A 20,266-nucleotide genomic window follows, 5' to 3' on the forward strand; every position below is an offset into this window, starting at 1 on the left:
TCAGAAGAGTTGACAACTATTTCTACTAATCGAATAATCCACCAATGGTTTTACCTCTACACATCACCCTGGGTTTTGGGAAATTGTACCAGCGTTTTGCACTATTTACTAAGATTTAAAACTAAAACTAAATTATGCAAAGGTAACGTTATACTGCATTTACAAGTTAAAGTTCAGGAGTATCCTGCACTTAAAAACGACTGAGACAGGATGATGCCCACTACCCAGAACAAATCTGGACTGTGTCTCCTATAGTTTCAGATGGTCCTTTACAGATGCAGTGAAGCAGAGAACAAGGGAAGATGAAACACAGCCAAACATTTTGTGGAAAATGTTTTCTGGCACCGGTATCCGCTGCTCTCCCTTTCCATCTCTCTCTAACATTATGAGGTAGTTACTGTAAGCCAGGCCCATAAGCGATCCCTAGATGAATGCTGGCACTACACCACTCAGTCTGCTTGCAGCTTCTGTCTTCCTGCCCTGTTTGAGCTACCTGCTCCATTGCATTGTGTGAATTAAAATAAACTACTCTCACCATAATGGGCCACCTATTCTCAGGTGACAGTAAGTTCATTATCATTTTGAGTCTGATTGCAGAACATTAAAGCTGGTGGAGGAGGCAGAATGGCTGATTGGTCAAAACTGGCACATACTGTGGCTGTAACTCCCTGTGGCTCAGGCTATGAAGAAATCAGAGAGCTTCTGTTGCAAGGATGCTGCGTGTTTTTTTATGTTAATAAACACCATATAATGGCTCAAAATGTGCTATTTTCACACCTGATTGGGTTTAGTGCTGATTAAGGTGTGGTCTATGTTATTTAAGCTATACAGTATTACACAAGAGGGTGTGCTTGTAAAGTTCAGCCGTGAGTGTAATATTGTGATTATACTTAACAACAGTTACCAACTAAATAAAAGGTATAATCAAACTGTATTCATATGTTGGGGCTATTCTCTCTTAAAATAAAAATAAAAGCAACAGAGACTATTTCTAGTCCCGGCTGAGTCAGCCAATCAACTTCAGCTAACGTTAGCTTTATAGAGATGGTGGAAATTCCCTAACTGAATAAATACCACGTACATAAACCCAAAACTGCCTTGCTAGCTCAATCTTGTAACTAAGATATATGCTGAAAAAAAAGCTACTACGTCTGTTTAATTTTTACCTGTAGGCTATTTTTAACATAGCACCGTCATATCTGTCCATTAAATGTAAGGATAAAGTCAACAGCTGCTTCACTTAGCTTAGCACAAAGCTAGCAGGGAGCCTGGCTCTGCCGAAAAGTATCAAAATCCACCCACTGGCACCCTTTATTAAAGACCTCTAATTAACATGTTATATCTTGTTTGTTTTATCTGTACAAAAAAGTGTAAAAAAAAATAAATGTTCGCCATTTTACGGATGTGCCAGACTATTTCTTGGCTGAGAGCATTATGTTCCTGGACTTGCGCATGGTTGCCTGGCACCAGCTCAGAGCCAAGATATGGGGTTGTGTCCAGATGGTAACCCAAGATTTGCGAAGTCACGCAAAATAGTTGAGGTTAGGCAATAGGCACTGACTTTGAATGGTTAAGGTTAGGATAGATCGTTGGGCAGCAAGTCTTGAGAGAATTTTTTTTGCAAATCTAGGGTTACCATCTAGAAACGACCAAGAGATGGCTAAGCTAAGCTAACCGATATGCTGCTGCATATCACAGTGGGGGGGTCTGAGTGTCAAGGACTTAATTTCCTGTATTCGGATACACTTTTATACACCAATTTCTGGTGGAAATACCTTTTATTTAGCCTATGTGAAGTAGAAAAACACAGATGACAATTCAAAATGTGTCAAAAATATAATGGAATGTATGTTGTGGCATTTCATTGGGCATTTTTAAGTGGGTATATGGAAATCCTGGAGCTTTCTTAGTGGGTATACGCATATTGCGTAGACTACACCACTTGTTTGCAGATTTTGTTTGACTGTCCTTTCCATAGTTGGGGAAAATTGCTTTGACAGGCAACAGAGATGAGATATGAACCTTGACAGGTCTGCCTGTTGTATGTGCCTGAGGAAAACTCATCAGCTGTCAGGGCCAAAATTACTATAGCCATGTGTCTTGCCTTTCATTTCCTTGTTTGGATATTGAAATGAACAATCTTCCCTCTCCGCAGTCACATGATGCTGACAGCCTCAGAGAGGGACTGTGTGACAGCGATGATGGCTTTTACAATCACTCCCTCCCGGCTCATCTTCTCTCTGTGCGTCCTCCTCCGGTGTGGTGCAAAGGTATTGTGGTTGTAATTGCCTTACTGGCTTAGGCTCAGGACCAAGGATCTTTCAGCTGTGATCTGTTAAGCCTATTACATACTTGTTGCATGAAGACACAAAAATCCCACGGGATGAAAGCCTGACTGTGAGAGACAATTTATACCACTTGCTTTGGCATCACCACATCCAGTATGTGCCAAAATATAGTGTAAGTCTTTTGTTCTGTGGATCATTAGCACTTCAATACAGAGTAGACAATGCAATTATTCAGAGGTCTTTGATTGTCAAAACCAGCTAGCCATGGCAATGGTATTACTGGGCCGGATAAAGCAAACCGCTAAAACCCGTTGGATGGAAATTTGGCTGTGTCAGAGGATGCATCTTGACTTTTATTGGCAGCATTCATTTTGATCTCATGGGAAATGGGAAATGATTCAACTGCAGACTTGTTCATGTGGCAGTTGTATTAATAAAGGTTTAAAAGGTCTTTTCAGCATTAACTCTCAAGCCAACAGATTGTAACAAAAGTAGATATGCTAGATATGCATATGATTCAGGAAGCAAATCTAATGGGAAAGAAAAAGCACAGGTTTGATGACCAGACCATTGATCCATTGTGATAAAATCTGGATATGTTTTTGCAGTTTTAAACAGTAGTCTGCTGGCAGAAATCCCACCCTTGACAGCTTCTCTGATGACTGACGTTCTTGTGGTCTTAGATGATATTCAATTACTCAACAATGTCTTTCTCAAGATTAAAAAAAGACCCTGGCACTATTCAGAATATCCTGAACTACCTGTTATTGAAATGTCCTAACCCTGATGTTCGTTAAGGAAACCATTATTTATCGGTAATTAGTTATTAGTAAAGCAATTCAGTTTAAAGCGCCCATATTATGCTCATTTTCAGGTTCATAAGTGTATTTGAAGGTTGTACCAGAATAGGTTTACATGGTGTAATTTTCAAAAAACACCATATTTTTGTTGTACTGCACAGCTCTCTCTCACTGCTGCAAATCCTCTTATCATCTGGTTTCTGTTTTAGCTACAGAGTGAGACCTCTTTTCATCTTCTTCTTCTGTACTATCTTTGATTGCACTGCACATGCGCAGTAGCTCAGATGTAGAGCATGTCAGCTAGCTAACTCTAGAGAGAGTAAAAGAGAGCCTGTTTCTCCAACTTCGGTCAGTTACAAGGCAGGATTAGCTGGGAGACTTCTAAATGAGGGAGCACATGTAAGTAGTTATTTTGTAGATTATGGTGAACTTGTGTGTGTTGTAGCGGTGCTTTGCTATTGAGAACGATGTAGCATGCTAGCGTTAGCATTAGCGTTAGCATGCTAACGCTACGAGCTAATGGTTGTGGTTAGCCAGCTCATTTCGGACTGTGACGTCACAGTCCGAGCCGATTTTGAACAGCTCACTAGGAGACTGAAGGCAGGACACATTCAGAAACCATATCTCACTCAAAACAGCATGGATGGATTTTTGTGTGTTGAAGCACCAGAGACACAAAAGAACACCCCAAATCCCAGAAAAAGTGTTTTTTTAAATAATATGGGCACTTTAATGTGAAAGCGACATTCAGAGTCTAGTAAAAAAGCTGTGAGTATGTCACTTTAACTTCTTTTCCCAGTAATGTTATGGAGAGCTAACAGGGTTACAAGTGCATTGAAGTGCATTAAACCTGGCTTGTAAAGATCCCATGTTTCAAAGCACTGTGAGGGGTGGCCTAGTAAATAAAATATAATGGCACTTTTTTCCTATGATACATAAAGGCTCTTGATGTGTGACTCAAATTACAAAAACCGTTAATGTAGATGAAGGTTTTAGCAAGAACACCTCATGGCTGCATCCACTTTGGATGCTTGGAGGTTGTTAACAAAAACCATGCTTAGGCTGCTTGTTGTACTGTTGCCACAACATAGACATGAACAAGCAGCAAGAAAATGAATGGATGGATTGCTAAACAGCGTGAAAACATACTGTATATTATTTAGGCCCTACAGTAAATACAGCCTGCTGCAGAGTGTAAAAATCCAACCTTTAAGGACACCAATTTTCTTTGTGAATGAATAATGTATCGTAAAAAAATACATGTTCTTCCTTAAAATACAGGGGGCATAAGTATACACAACCCTATGTTAAATTCCCATAGAAGCAGGCAGATTTTTACTTTTAAAGGCCAGTTATTTCATGGATCCAGGATACTATGCATCCTGATAAAGTTCCCTTGGCATTTGGAATTAAAATAGCCCCACATCATCACATACCCTTCACCATACTTAGAGATTTCCATAAGATCATCTGTCAATGCAAATGAAACCAGCTATTAGGCTAACTGAAATAAAACCATGCCAATCTCTAGGTATGGTGAAGGGTATGTGATGATGTGGGGCTATTTTAATTGCAAAGGCCAAGGGAACTTGGATGCTATCAGGATGCATAGTATCCTGGATCCATGAAATAACTGCAGGCCTTTAAAAATAAAAATCTGCCTCCCTCTATGGGAATTTAACATAGGGGTGTGTATACTTATGCCCCCTGTATTTTAAGGAAGAACATTTATTTATTTACGATACATTATTCATTCACAAAGAAAATTGGTGTCCTTAAAGGTTGGATTTTTCCTAATTGTTTTTAATTAAGGCATTAAGATCAATTTCCAAAAAAAACAAAAAATTATTCCTCTTTTTAGTCAACTTTAGCATGGGTGTGTAAACTTATGCAAGCCACTGTATACTGTAATTTACCTCAATCCATCTCCTAACTGCTATCAGACACCGTTTTGTGTGTGTAGGTGTACGTGGCAGTCGCCATATGGAGGAGGTGCTTTTGTTTGTATAGTTGGACTCATTTCATATGATTAAACAAGGTATCCTGCAGAGTTTTGCATCTGTTGTTGTTTATGTCCTATTCAGTATGTGCAGTCTGAACAGTAGAGCGATAATGTGAAATGGCTGTTGGCTCTTTGGATGCATCTCTTTTATTATGTAGAAAGACGAGTGTTTTATGACTTTTGGCTTGCAAATGTTTTAATGTTGTAAATATTACAGAAGATTGTGAAAAGGGGTAATACTGTAAATTCTGCCTTTTTTAAGATTTTAAATACTTTTCCTACATTTTTTTTTATTTACGTGCAAGCCTCATTTTGAAAAGTTCATATAAAAAATGTAGTACAATCTATTTTACTTGCCATTTTTGCCATTACTATTTTTGGACCTACTGTACATTTCCTAATGTGGTGTAAATCTGGATTAGACCTTGTCATATGTTGCAACCCTTGAATTACTGCAAAGATGAGGGAGATGTGCTTGTTAGGTGTCTCACCTTGTTGTCGGTGTCCAGATAGTATAGATAGAAACTTAAATGCTTATGTATTATTTACTTGACTGGCACTGTTAACCAAGACCAGTGTTATCAGACAACTTGATCAACATGTCCTAATAGCAGTATATAGAGAAGATCTCCCACCATGCAGCTGTGCCAGTTTTAAAAGTAATTTAACTGCATTTAAACTGGTAGTTAAAACTGGTTTTAGTTAGATAAGATATTTTGCATTTGCTTAAACATTTTCTTTTTTTAAATATAGAGCAGTGTAAGTGGATAATCTTAATTTGAACTGATAAATTATGCTTTGTTGTATTATTTAAAGTACATGCAAGAGAGAGAAAGAGGGTGAGACAGAGAGTGAGAGGATGACCTTAAGCCTGTCGGTTCCCTTTGTAGAGCTGATCGAGTAGTTCACGATCCTTGTAAACTCTGATGACATGCCATTAAAATTATAATTGTATTTGAGATCAAGCTCTCGGGTCTTTGTAAACACTCCTGGGTAGCACACAACTTGTATGAAATCTTGCAAAGCTATAATCAGTGTCATGACTATCAGTGTCATAAATTGATAGTCCTCTGTTCCGCCTCTTGCTTCTATGTGATCGGCTAGATCGTTGTGTCAGCTGCAATCAAGAAGTCACCATGTCCGGATCAGACACTTCCTTACATCTGAATTTAGATTCCCATTCTGCCTGTGTGGATCAAAGGTTCCAGGCTGAGATGGGATTATTCAGAAGGGAAAGGTACAACTAAAGAATCTGAGGCGTTGAACATGAGACAAGATCAGACAGATTAGAGTTGCAGAGGAAGACTCTATAGTGTTAAAATGCAATTTCTCATTAAATGAATGTTTGTAATGCCACATAGTGGACATCTACTGTATTTATCATTTAATTGTTTGCAAAGTCACATCACTTGACTACTATTTGATGGCTGCCTGTGATCCTTTCACGACCCTTCCATCATGGGATCATTTAAGATGGATTCCCCCCTCTTTCACCTTTCCCACTTTATATGGCACATTTGAAAATGATCCATTAGGTTTTTTAACTGCTCGCATCTTCTCTCAATTTAGTGTTCATTGCCTGTGCATCAATAAAAAATAATTACAGTCTTTCGCCTTAGGTGAGTTGAGTGCTGGATATGTACAGAATTTCATTCTCACGCTCCCTGGGGCTGCACCACTAAAATATAATTTCAGTTTGAATAGTTTTCGGGAGGACTGTGAGGTCTTGCCTGCCTGAAAGATGCAACTCTACCGTAACATGTAACTGTATTATCTCTTGGTTGTGTTGGGTTGTACCGCAGTGATTTGTTTACCTGCTGTGGTTAAAAACCACGAGCCACATATTGCTGTGACACTGAACCTCTTCAGATCACTGCAGTCAGCTATAAAAATGATCACTTTCATAACTCTTGTTTGCTGTTAACTGGAACAGAGGATTGCTGTGTCTACTCCTTACTGAATCAATTACAGCACATGCTGTTACTGTCTACTGTTTTGTTGAGAATAAGACATGAGCAAGATATTCTCAGTATGTTTGATTGAAACTCGTCTGGGCACATTGCAGGAAAACAGCAATGCAAACATATTTTATATAAGACATTGCTTCTTTTAAACAATTACACCAGAAGATTGTGATTTGCATCAACAAAGTCAACAAAATGTTGCTTTTGATTTGACTTTAATGGGTAATTTGGCCTGCAGCTTTGCCCGTTTCTAATTCAAACTGAAAGCTAATTGTGTGTTCTATGATGTAAATTGTTTGTCCAAAGACTATTTGTCTCTGCGTTGGCTTTTCCCATCCCAAGTATCTCATAAAACTAAATAAATGTGTTGTTATTGCCTGTGCAGGTGTACTGTAATGAGTTAATGTTAATAAAAGTCAGGATTTGGCTCTAATCTGTGAAGACCGTGGAGAAGAAACATCGAACAAGCTTTTATGCATGTTTTAACAACATTCGCTGCTCTTTTTGTGTAACACCTTATAATGTGATAATGTGTAATTTCGTTTCATAAATCAGGTATCAATAAGTGGTCACCGGTTCCTACTCGGTACAGTGTGAGAAAATAAGACTTTGGGGAACAAGGTAGGAAAGAAAAGGTGGATTAACATACTCTAAGGGTGCTTTCACACCTGGCTCGTTGGGAGCAGTTGTTTTCCGAAACCAGGAGTGTTTACCTCCTTGGTGCGGTTTGTTTGGGCAAGTGTGGACACGGTAATCGCATTTGGGTGTTTAACAAAACAAGCGGGCCTAGACTGCCAAGAAAAGGGTGGTCTCTGCTCGCTTCAAACCGATTCCTGGAGCGGTTCCTTTGCTGTGTGGGTGCAATCGACCCACCAACCAAAACTACTGTGATGTACAGCAACTGTGGTTCACTCTCCAAAATAAGTAGCCACCTGATTGCCTACCATCATAAAATGAAAAGAAGATTTGCACATTGCATGATAGGACCCTTTCAAAAGTTGACAGCGGTTTACAGAACCCTAACGTTTGGCTAGAAATTCAAGAAGCTAGCGAAAATGAGTCATGGGTTCACCTGGAGCAGCAATGAAGTAAAATGCCTTTTATTTTTTTTTTTTTTTTTTTTTTCAGGCGAAAAAAGAAGCGGGAAATCCTTTTTTTCATCCCTCTCAAATGAGCCAGTGCGATGGACGGATATAAAGAGCAGAGCCAAGGTGATTATGGGTTTTCACTCCTGCAGCACAAATTAGCAAGACCAGGGTTCAGTTATGCACAGTGGTGGTCCTGGACACTGTCATAATGAGGGTCAGTAGGGCAGGCTGAGACAGGAGGCAGAGGGAAGCACAGCTCTTTAAATGGCTAGCACTGCAGTGTAGCTATACATGAGAGCTGCCATAGAGGGAAAGAAAATACACCGGTGGTGTAACATTCATTGACCATCCGACCATTACCTGTCAAGCGTACTGTGAATTGGATTTGCCATAATACAACTGTCAGTCAGACTTATTAGTCCTATATACTTGTTCTTGATGTTCTGGTTCCCATGTGCCTAAGCTCTGTCTGGTTTGGCTTATTATTTGTTTGGTTAGTTAATTGCTCAGCCTAGTTTTAGACCCCCCCCCCCTCCCCATTTTCATTACTCTACCGATTTCCTATTAACTTGTTTATCACAACAGAGCTGTAGCTTAATTAATGTCAGTCCAGTCAGGACCCCATGTCAGAACAAAAGCCCATATTGCACAATAAACACAGTGTGAACTTGTGTTTTTATTGAATGGGTGGCCCTCTCATGTTCTCTCACACTGTGCTGTGCCTCTCTACCAGTGTGCTATTCCACTAATCAATAGTGTCGCTAACTATGTCGGGAGAATAGCTTTAGCCAGCCTCTTACATGGAAAGCCCATTCTTATCCACTCAGATAATTGGTCCAGATACAATACTCTGGTATATTTCTATACATCGCAGGTATCATTAGAGGTGAGGCGTGTGTGCACGGAGGCTGTAAGGAGAAACATGAGACCAAGATAAAGAGGACGGTTATTAAAAGAAGCTCTGGTGCAGGAATGCAGTAGAGAATGACAGGTTGTGAGGAATGGATAAAGATTTAAAGCAGAGCGCAGGAGGGAAGAGAGTTTCTGTTGAATCCCAGATTCCGACTGAGCCCCTGATCCTGCTCTCTTGTGGCATCTGCTTTGTCTGCTAGATCTCAGATGTGCTAATAGCACTAAGGCTGGATGTTCTGATTGCCAGTGTAGTGATTCTAATGTTTGTGTAGATATATGGACAACAGGGACAGATCGTGACTTAGGGAACAAGTAAGAAAAAATTTCTCATTTATAGAAAATATTCTTCTAGTTTTGCGATTTCTTCATGGTCTATTGACAAGTCCTTCCGGGATTTTGCGATGTCGCTATCGCACCAATTCCCGCAAATTCAACCAATCACCGCGAATTTGGTGCCACTCGCAATTTTGACCAATCACCGAACTACAGTATATAACTTTTCCGCAAATTTGACCAATAACCGGAAGTTTCCCGCAACTTCAACCAATCAAAGCAGTCCCACGTGCACTCTGAGAGCCAATGACCAAGCGGGAGTGAGAGTGAGAACATTTCCTTGTTTGTGATATGAATACTAGACTCGAACATCTCATATTTACATTATTGTAAGTGCAATGATAAGTTAAAGTCAGTACTTCATTAAACCGTATGAATGTGCCCCAGGTCAGGTTAGGAAATTAACTAACAATGTAAAGATCAGCAAGCCACTGACACATATGTTCAAATTTGATTCATTATATAAATTATTATTTTTTGTCTTAAATCCACCAGCCATTTTCATAATATACCAACATTTGCATCATCCTGAGCCTTTTTGGTAAGGTTACTAGGAAATCTCAGCCCAGAGCAGTTTTATTCTCCCCAAAACAAGTTTAATTTTATTTTTAAAGAATTATACCAAAAGGTTTTTGGATTCACTTGATACAAAAGAGACTCATAAATGGTATCCAATATTCTTTGACCAGACAAGACTAAGAATTAAAAATCCAGTATACCAGAGGGAAATAAGGATGTGCTTTCATACATTTCACATACATATTCTCCAGTGGACTAAAAGATAGCCACATTATGTTCATCATTTGATTAAGATTCAGTGAAATTCAGTGGATTTTTCCATAATTTCCTGATTGATTGTACATGGCTGTGCCTGTGTGTGTGTGTGTGTGTGTGTGTGTGATTTTTCACATTTTGTGCTCTATGATTTGCAAGAAACTAAAGCGAGCTCTGCTGTTTGCTCCTGATCAAAGCGTAAATGAGACAGGGATGTTGTCAGTTTTCCCATTTGTGCATATTTGATGTTTCCCACCACAAAACCAGAGGGTAAAGCACTGATGTCTTCAGCTTTTGTACGCAAGAAGAACTGAGACTCGAAATGATTTACAGATGAAAGCTGTCAGCGCTACCCTCTCCATTCAGGGAGCCTTGAGAATAATGTTGCATCAGAGCCTTGTGTGACAAAAGAACAACGTTTCTGAATCTGAATTGACTTTAGATGAAGTGACAACTGGAAACAAGAAAAGGAGGTGAATTTCAACTTTACCTTGACAATAATTATGCAAAAAAAATAAAAAAATTCAACTTTATATAAGATCATGATGACTCATCTTGGTGTTCATTTACCATGACAGTGGATGATCCGCGTAGGTGTGAAGGTGAAGCATAGCTATACATTCAGGTGATGAATTCGAACCAAGCATCTATGTAATATGTAATCTAATGATCAGACGATTAAATGGGATAGAGGCAACTGACATTTAGAGTTGAAGCGATTAGTCAATCCACAGATATTTAATGAACAGCTATTTTAATTATTGAATTCCAGTGATTTTTTTTTTTCATATAAAAATACTAAACATGTATTGGATCCAGGTTTCTGAAATGTAAGGAGCTGATGCTTTTCTTTTTCATATGATCCTAAACTGAATTTTTTTGGGACTTTGCACTTTTGGTTGGATGATAAATTCTCAAAATGTTATGTTGGCCTGTGAGAAAATATTCCTTAGTTTCAGCCATAGTGTCATTGCAGGTTTGGGTTTATTGTGTATAAAGCAATATGTCAAGCAATATGTGTTTATAGGAGAACCTTCTGGTGAAAACTGGGCATTGCTCAGCTCTGTGACACCTGATGATATTGTGAAGTTCACAAAATGTTAAAACCCGAGTGCACATACGGACGCACGTTTTGAGCATCCTCTTTAAAACAATATGGGCTTGGTTGTTCTCAGACAACATGCAAAATTTACCTTAACTTCACATTGCAGCACGTATTACTGCATGCATAAATAATCCTGTAATGTAAGACCAGTTCACCTCTTACATTTGTTCCCACTAATTTAAACATATTGCTTCTGTGCAAACTTTAAGGTGGATTATAACCAGATTTATTTCTTCAGTTCAGCATATTAAGATCAGAATGCTGCTGCTGACACTAATGCTTCACACTCACTCACTCACCCACTTACTCACTCACTCACTCACACACTAACCTAGCAAGCCATGGCTATCCACATCGTTTGGATGAATTGCCTCCTCATCTTCCAGTGACACACTGTTGGCAAGTCTAAGCCGGACAGCTTTTGTCATTAGGTCTATCACTCAAAAGGCTAAATGGTCATGTTTGAGCCCAGTAGATGACTCAGAAAAAGGAATTTTCATCAACATGGTTTGTCACCAATGTCAATGAACCCTCTCTCGCATTCAAACACCTACATAATCCTCAAGAGGTAGACTGAACTCTTTAAATACAATTTTATGTCATTGTATTCTCAACAAAACTCAAATTAGCGCTAGATATCTCATCTACAATAGAGACATTTGTACAACAATGAGGAACCCCAAAACAACACAATAGTTGTTGGGACACAAAAGAATATATGTAGCCATGTTTTCATAAGTCGTCTATTGAATGAGAGCCACAACAGCCGTGTTGGCCCTCTCCCCAAGGACACCACATCGCTCTATTTATGTGTGTTTGTTTTCTAAAATCCCTGTGCACAGTTGTGTGTGAGTGTGCTTTGTGGGTGGCAGCGTGATTTATTATGTACCAACTCCCTCTCATCTGCAGACTAGATTAATTTGTGAGAGCTCTGCACCCATTTGTTATTTAGAGAGAGAGTGCAGCATGCAGGAACACAACTTTTAGATTGTTTGAACTGATGAAGGGCCCAATGTAGTGTCTATTATTAACACAGTTGTTTAATATGTGTGCTACCTAGAACTGTGCTGTGTGAAGTGTTTGACCCTCTTGTGTAACACACAAGAGGGAATTGCACTTTGCCCATACAGTTCACACCTGTAAAGACCTTTTTATGTGGTTTTGTTTTGCAAGTGTAGTGACTTACCCAGTACAGTCAACCTTGCCCTTATGGCCTGCATACCGTAGCTTGCATACACTATTCACTCAAATAAGCTTTCCATAAGATAATATACTGTATATATATCCATAGATTGTAAGAGTAGCTCTGAGGATTAAATTACTACTAGATAAACTAAGTTTCTCTGTAAATTAAATGATGTCCATTATGTTTTTTAAACTACACCAAAAAAAAATTATATATATTTAAAACCCTTGTGTGGTCCTTCGGGTCCCGGTGACCCGAAGGACAAAACAAAGGTTAATGCAGCACCTTGGTGCTCGTTTGTACAGCATTTTGGTCAGCTTAAACGGTGTTTAAATGTGCTAGGAAACAAACTTGACTTACTTTACAAGAGACAGGGTTTAGAGAGCAATTCTCAACAAAATAAATGGAAGTACATCATCCTTGTGTGGTCCTTTGGGTCCCGGTGACCCAAAGGACCACACAAGGGATATATATATATATATGGCACCAGCTCAGCTGCTACACAACTGTAAACTCCTCTGTACAAAACTATAAAATTGTGTCTATTGAGTGCAAATTTGCAATATGAACTACAGTATATAAATATACAAGGAGAATACATTTGCAACCCATAACTGATGCAGGAAAAATCCTTGTATGTGCTGTGCTGCTTTGCCTCTTGTTTTAGTGAATGCTAATCACACTGCTAGGCGCTGTCCATTTACATTGTATTGCTGACATGTTTGTTCATAAATATGTGATTTATGAAATTTAGTCTACCACGAAGCAATTTAGTGTTGAATAAGCTGATAGGAAGCCGGCGCTAGCGGGGTACAATCTTCTTAGCATTTTGTATTATACACACCAAAGATGAACTAAAAGCAATAGTGTGTTCTCATTAACAGCAGGCTGTTGTTTGAAATGTGTAGCTGTTCGAGGAAAGAAAGGATGATGATACAGAGAGGAAGGTTTACTCAACATCATGCCTCTTTTGGAAATCTAGACTAAACCAATTGTAATACTGTTATTAAACAAAATACAATACAAGTGCTCAATTAAAAGTGAGGTACGTTATAAAATATAATAGAAATTATATTTCGGTTTACTTTATGAACAAGTTGCAGAGTGAGGTTACAATGACTGGATATACATTTGATGTGAAAGTTGGACCTAATATCAAAAACATTGTTATTTTAATAAAGGGAAAGGATAATTTTGTCATTGACTCTCATATACTTACTTTGTGCTACAGTTTAAAATATAATCATCTATATAGCCTTCTCTCAATCACTGCTTTTGTATGTACATACAATATACTTTAACACACTTTTTATGCTTGTGTAGCCTGTTTCCTTTTTATTTTTGGAACACAGTTGCTTTGTTCAGGCTCCCCGTTGTCAGATTGAAAATCTCTAGGAAGACTTGTTTTTATTGTTTATTCTTCAGCTTTGTAATAAATGGATTTTGCTTCCCTGCACACCACTTCTGTTGGTGATATAGTGTCTAAGAACACTTCTAAAGATAGTGAACCAGTGAAATGACTATCTTGACAGCACTATTCCAGCAGTTTTAATCACTTATTATCCCAAAAGTGAATATTATGTAACAAAATGAGGAGCTTGACCAGACATGGTTCATAAAGTGATTTTGGATTATAACATGGCCCTTCCACACTGGCCGGAGCCAATGTCCTGGGATTATAGTAAACCACTGTTCTGCCAATATCACACACAGGATTACTTGAAAACATATTTAGATGGTCTCAGGTAAACCACTAAACTCAGACTAAATGTATCGTCATTTCATCCCACAAAGAGTCTTTTAAGTTTATTCCATATAGCTGTTCAGGCTTTGTTAGAATTTACCTTGACATACCACTCCTCTGTGTTTTGACTACGGCAAGCTTTCAGTACCAATATTGCTCCATCATTTTTCATCAGGGTAACATTACAAGCACATCTAAGCAGCATATTGTTTAGTATTTATTACATCGAATATCCGCGCAGCTGTCATATCAGATGCTCCAAAACACATTTAAATTCCCAACACTGACTGATCTTAGCATGGAGCAGACACACTGTCATCTGTGGGTGAGTGCATGAGTCACAGTGAAATATCTAATATCCATGTGTCTTTTTTCTTTTTTGGAAAAACTATTTGACTGTTTTCATAGAGATACATCAACCGTCTCTCTGCAAAATACATGTGACTGCAAACAACCGATACTTTTTCACTAAATCTTTTCACTGAAGAAATGACACTTTGCTACAATGTAAAGTAGTGAGTGTACAGCTTGTAGAACAGTGTAAATGTGCTGTCCCCTCAAAATAACTCAACACATAGCCATAGATGTCTAAACCGGTGGAAACAAAAGTCAGTACACCCCTAAGTGAAAATGTCCAAATTGGGCCCAAAGTGTCAATATTTTTTGTGGTCACCATTATTTTCCATCATCACATACCCTTCACCATATCTCACGATTGGCATGGTTTTATTTCAGTTAGCCTAATAGCTAATTGAGATAAGATCAATATCAATGCAAATCAAACCAGCTATTAGGCTAACTGAAATAAAACCATGCCAATCGTGAGATATGGTGAAGGGTATGTGATGATGTGGGGCTATTTTAATTCCAAAGGCCAAGAGAACTTTACCAGGATCCATAGTATCCTGGATCCATGAAATAACTGGCCTTTAAAAATAAAAATCTGCCTTCCTCTATGGGAATTTAACATAGGGGTATGTATAATTATGGCCACTGTATTTTAAGGAAGAACATTTATTTATTTACAAAAATTATTCATTCACAAAAGAAATTGGTGTCCTTAAAAGGTCGTATTTTTTAATTAAGGCATTAAGATCAAATTACAAAAGATGATTTTTTTATTCCTCTTTTTAGTCAACTTTAGCATGGGTATGAATACTTATGAGCAGCACTATATATATATATATATATATATATATATATATATATATATATATATATATATATATATATATATATATACATACATACATACATAAACAGTGGGGAAAATAAGTATTGAACGCGTCAACATTTTTCCCAGTAAATATATTTCCGATGGGGCTATTGGAGAGAGAGTTTATTAGAGTTGTCGAAGAACCAAGGACCACTCTCGGAGATCTTCAGACAGACCTGGAAGAAGCAGGAACAGTTGTTTCAAAGAAAACAATTAGTAATGCACTCAACCTCCATGGCCTCTATGCACGCACACCACGCAACACACCACTGCTCAAGAAATGGCATGTGGAAGCTCGCTTGAAGTTTGCTGCACAACATCTGGACAAGCCAATGACATACTGGAAGAATATGTATGGGTCAGATGAGACCGAAATTTAACTCTTTGGCAGCATACACCATGTTTGGAGGAGAAATGGCACTGCACATCACCCTAAAAACACCATACCAACAGGGAAGTTTGGAGGTGGGAGCATCATGGTGTGGGGCTGTTTTTCAGCTTCTGGCACTGGCAGACTTCATATAATTGAAGGAAGGATGAATGGAGAAATGTACCGGTACATTCTTGATAAGAATCTGCTGCCATCCACCAGGATGCTGAAGATGAAATGAGGGTGGATATGATCCCAAACACACAGCCAAGGAAACTCTCAATTGGTTTCAGAGAAAGAAAATCAAACTGTTACAATGGCCCCAGTCAATCACCCGACTTGAATCCAATTGAAAACCTCTGGAAAGAAGAGGTTCATAGAAGATGCCCCCGGAAACCTCGAGATTTGAAGACAGTTTGTGTGGAAGAATGGGCAAAAATCACAGCTGAGCAATGTGTGCGACTAGTTTCTTCATACAGTAGGCGTCTTGAAGCTGTTTTGATTTCTTTGTATGTGTGGATTACTTGGGTTGTTACTGACATCTGGTAAACATTTCATGCCGATAGCCCTATCAGAAATATCTTTACTGAGAAAAATGTTGACGCATTAAATACTTATTCTCCCCGCTGTATATATATATATATATATATATATATATATATATATATATATATATATATATATATATATATATATATATATATATATATAGCTGAGATGGCAAACCATAACATTTAGTGCTACATCTTGCAACAGACATGAGTTTTTGGTCAGAGGATCTCATGTCTCTTTCTCAAGACTCTGTAGTCAGATGAAAATATTGTAATTTAAGTTCCATTGCTGCAGTGAAAAGAACCTAGAATCTGAGTTTCTGTAGCATTTGGAACTAGTTCAAGACAGGATGGAGAACCCTGAGTGATAGTCGCTTGACATAAGAAGACAAGGCACCCATGTTTTGAGTTAGTGGAGCGATCACTTGTGTGGAACTATTCTGACTGAGGTGAAATATGTTTGGAGACATTCAGTATCTGATGTCCTGAGGCCAATTATAGAAGTCTGGGGAATAAGCTGACCCCATCACAGTTCTCAGTGACTTGTTATTTTGACTTAATCACAGATGTCTTTGACCCACTGTGTCACTGTTTTCATCACATTATGCCGGATGAAATGCAGGCAGTGCAGACCAGAGCAGTTAAGCTGCTTGCTTTTTGATGAGACTTTTTGGATTATACCTGTTCTTAAATCCCAAACTGTGTGCCAGAGGAGAGATCTGCATAATTCTACTTAACACTCCCACTGCTCTCTGACATGAAGGACACACAGAGGACCACCGAGTGCACCAGTTAAAAGCAAAAAAGCTATCTTAAATACTGCATTCTTTTCTCTTTTTTTAAGCAAAGGTTAGTGTCTCCTGTATTTGTAAGTTTCACAACAATCTTGACAGTTGGATGAAACAATTATTTTGACATGAACTTTAACCTGCATCTGTATAGACGGACACTCTGCTGCATCCTAGCTGAAGTAAACACTCAATGCTGGGAATGATATAAAAGGCATTAGTCACAGCTGTTGGCAATTTCATAAAGTACAATTTACATACATTGTGTAACAGGCGGAAACTAATGATTATTTTAATTATAGATTAATATGCCATTTATTTTCTCAATTCATTTTTAGGTCTATCAAATGTCTGAAAGTAGTGACAAATTTCCTTCACAAGTTCCCAAGACATCTTCAAGTTGCTTAGTTGCTAGTTTTGTCCAACCAACAGTCCAAACCTTAAGATATTCAGGTTACTATCATAGAAGATGAGGAAACATTTGCTGGAAGAAGCTGGAACCATCACGTGTTTGGTAATTTTTTCTTAAATACATATTAACTGAAATGGTTAATCAGTTATCAAAATAGTTCCCAGTTCCTTATCTGTTGATCAAGAGTAATTGAGTAATCGTTAATAGTTTCAGCTCTACTTGTGTACTTTAACAAATAAGAATGTCTGTGATTTTTTTTCTCTCTGCACTGTGAGCTTGCCATTAGCCTATTGTTTCTCTCTTGCCTTGTTATGAATAAAATGGGTGCTTGCTAGAGAGTAACAGGGTAACATTTCTATTATGGTAAAGACCATCACTGGACTGCAGTGACCGATGATTGACGTGTAGTTTCAGGCTCCTGCGAGCTGTGGGTCCTCCTGAGAGATGTGATAAAGCTTGACTATTTGCAGGGTGCTGCTGTCAATGCATTGAGCTAGCTTTAAAAGTCACCTTGAGTACTCCTGTCGCAGAGGGAACCTAATTGCGCTGAAACCTGTAGTGTCCAAACGCCACATCCTTTATTCCACACAACACAGGAACACATAGGGGTACCCGAGGCCAGACTCTAACGAAACCCAACTTTCTTAACATTTTCTTGACAAAGCCACTTGCCCTGAAAGGAAGAGCCAGACCGAGGTTACGGCAGGAAAGGGCAAAACTGAGTGTGTGAGTTTTATTAAAGGATACTGCAGATTTTTAATGTGCTCAAAGGTTAGACAAAGTAAATGGTGGTGAACTACTGTTATCTTGAAGTCCCAAAGCACCGTTTCATGCCAGTCTTTTTACAGAAAGCTTTCATAACCTCTCCTCTCCTCCTGTCACATGTCTCTGGGGGTTAATTTAGTGGTGGCATATAGATTCGGCTTATTCTCTATTTTGTATTACAATTACAATCTAACCAGAAAATGAATTGGTTTTCTTTTATGCTGTACTGAACATATTATGTGGTGTGCTGTAGCAGTCGGTTAATGAGCTATTTGATTTGCATCCTTTATCGATTTATGCTGTATTCATACGCACGCTCGGTACGTGTGTCGGAAAATAGCAAAATACCTCCAAGTTTACATTACAGCAACATCTAATTCATTAGCACAGCAAAGCTTCCAGTAAGAGCTGATACAGGGTCACTTATGAGGTTTCTTGAAGACAGATTATGTCTCGGACACTATAATGGCTGTTGTCCATTAGCGTAATGATGATCCTTCATGTAGTCTCCAGTGTCATTTAGCTGTATGATGTACTTGGTTTATTTGTACATAAATGTATCATTTTTATCTTAACACGCAGCAGTGTAATGCAGTAAAAATGGTAATTTTGTGTGTGTAGTTGACACTGGGAATATACTGCTTAAAATGTTTTAATCTTCTTTTTTAATTAATTATTCAAGTAAAAGAGTACATGCTACTTTTCTTTTTGTAACCATTTTTTTTTTAAAGAGCAGAAGAGCTTTTTGGTTGCATGCCTGAATCAAAGGAATAGTTTGGCATAATGGAAAATATAGCCTACTTATTCGCTTTCTTGCAAAATTTTATGACAAAACCACTTTCATGTATGATTTATTGTGATGCAAGCCTAATTAAATAAGTAAAATGAGAGTATATTGTCCTCCTTAACTTAGGAACTTAAGATTTTCACTTTTTGGAAATGCCTGATGGATTTTGGGTTTAGCGCAACAGCCAGCCGGCGGTTAGCTTAGCTTAGCATAAAGACTGGAAACAGCCAGCTAGCCTGGCTCAGTCCAAAGGTAACAACATTTGCCTGCCAACACCTCTAAAGCTCACTAATTACCACGTTATACAGTATCTTGTTTATTTAATCTGCACCAGCACTGAAGAATAAAAACTTTAACGGGGGTTTATGTGTCAAGACCAGCAGCAGTTGCTAGGCAACCATTAGAGACTCCAGGAAATGGGCTACTACACACAACCCCTCTTCAGACAAAAAATTTATGTTTTTACATTTTGTTTTTTGCAAGATTTTTACACATTAGACAAGTTATTATTTGTTTATTAGTGAGCTTTAGAGGTACTGGTCGTTTGAATTTGTTGCAAGAGCAAGGCTAGCTGTTCCCAGTCTTTATGCTAAGCTAAGCTAACCTGGTACTGGCTTCAGCTGCATATTAACCGTACAGACATGAGAGCGGTATTGCTGTTCTAATCTTACAATGAAAGCGAATAGCCCAACCATATTTCCTAAAATGTCAAAGTTCTCCTTTAAGTAACTCTTAGAGCCAACAAGAAGGACAATATTTTTCAATAACTAAATTATGTTTTTTATCAATATACACACTACACATTCATCAATTCTAAATCAGGTTGCCCTTTGTCGTAGGTACACCCAAAAACATTAAGTGTTTCAGCACACGGGAAGCCAGGCAATAGGCTGAAGGATTGTAGGAGGTGAGTAGTAAAAAGTTGAAGTTGACACACAAACACACACACACATACACACACACACACACACTGCAGGTTGCTCATTAAGTGTGCTATAGAGAGTTCCGAGTTTGTGTGTGAACTTCCCCAGCTCTGCATTGCTGTGCTGCAGAATATGAAGGAAAGATGGGACAGTCATTGCCAGAGGAATGTTCTACACCATGTGAAGCAGATGACTGTGCTATTCTAGTCTCCCTGTCAGAGAAGACTATATTCGGGAAGGCACATAACTTTTCAGTTT

General features: G+C 38.4%; 1 long non-coding RNA gene across 1 annotated transcript; it reads left to right on the forward strand.

The window, feature by feature from the left end:
- The first annotated feature begins 3,447 nt into the window (after positions 1–3,447).
- LOC114569000 (uncharacterized) lies at positions 3,448–19,992 on the forward strand. The gene is made up of 3 exons (XR_003694375.1): positions 3,448–3,487; positions 8,183–8,265; positions 19,925–19,992. It is a non-coding gene; the product is annotated as an uncharacterized LOC114569000 (long non-coding RNA).
- The last annotated feature ends 274 nt before the right edge of the window (positions 19,993–20,266 follow it).

This window comes from Perca flavescens, chromosome 15, assembly GCF_004354835.1.
Source record: "Perca flavescens isolate YP-PL-M2 chromosome 15, PFLA_1.0, whole genome shotgun sequence".
In the NCBI taxonomy this organism is placed as follows: Eukaryota; Metazoa; Chordata; class Actinopteri; order Perciformes; family Percidae; genus Perca; species Perca flavescens.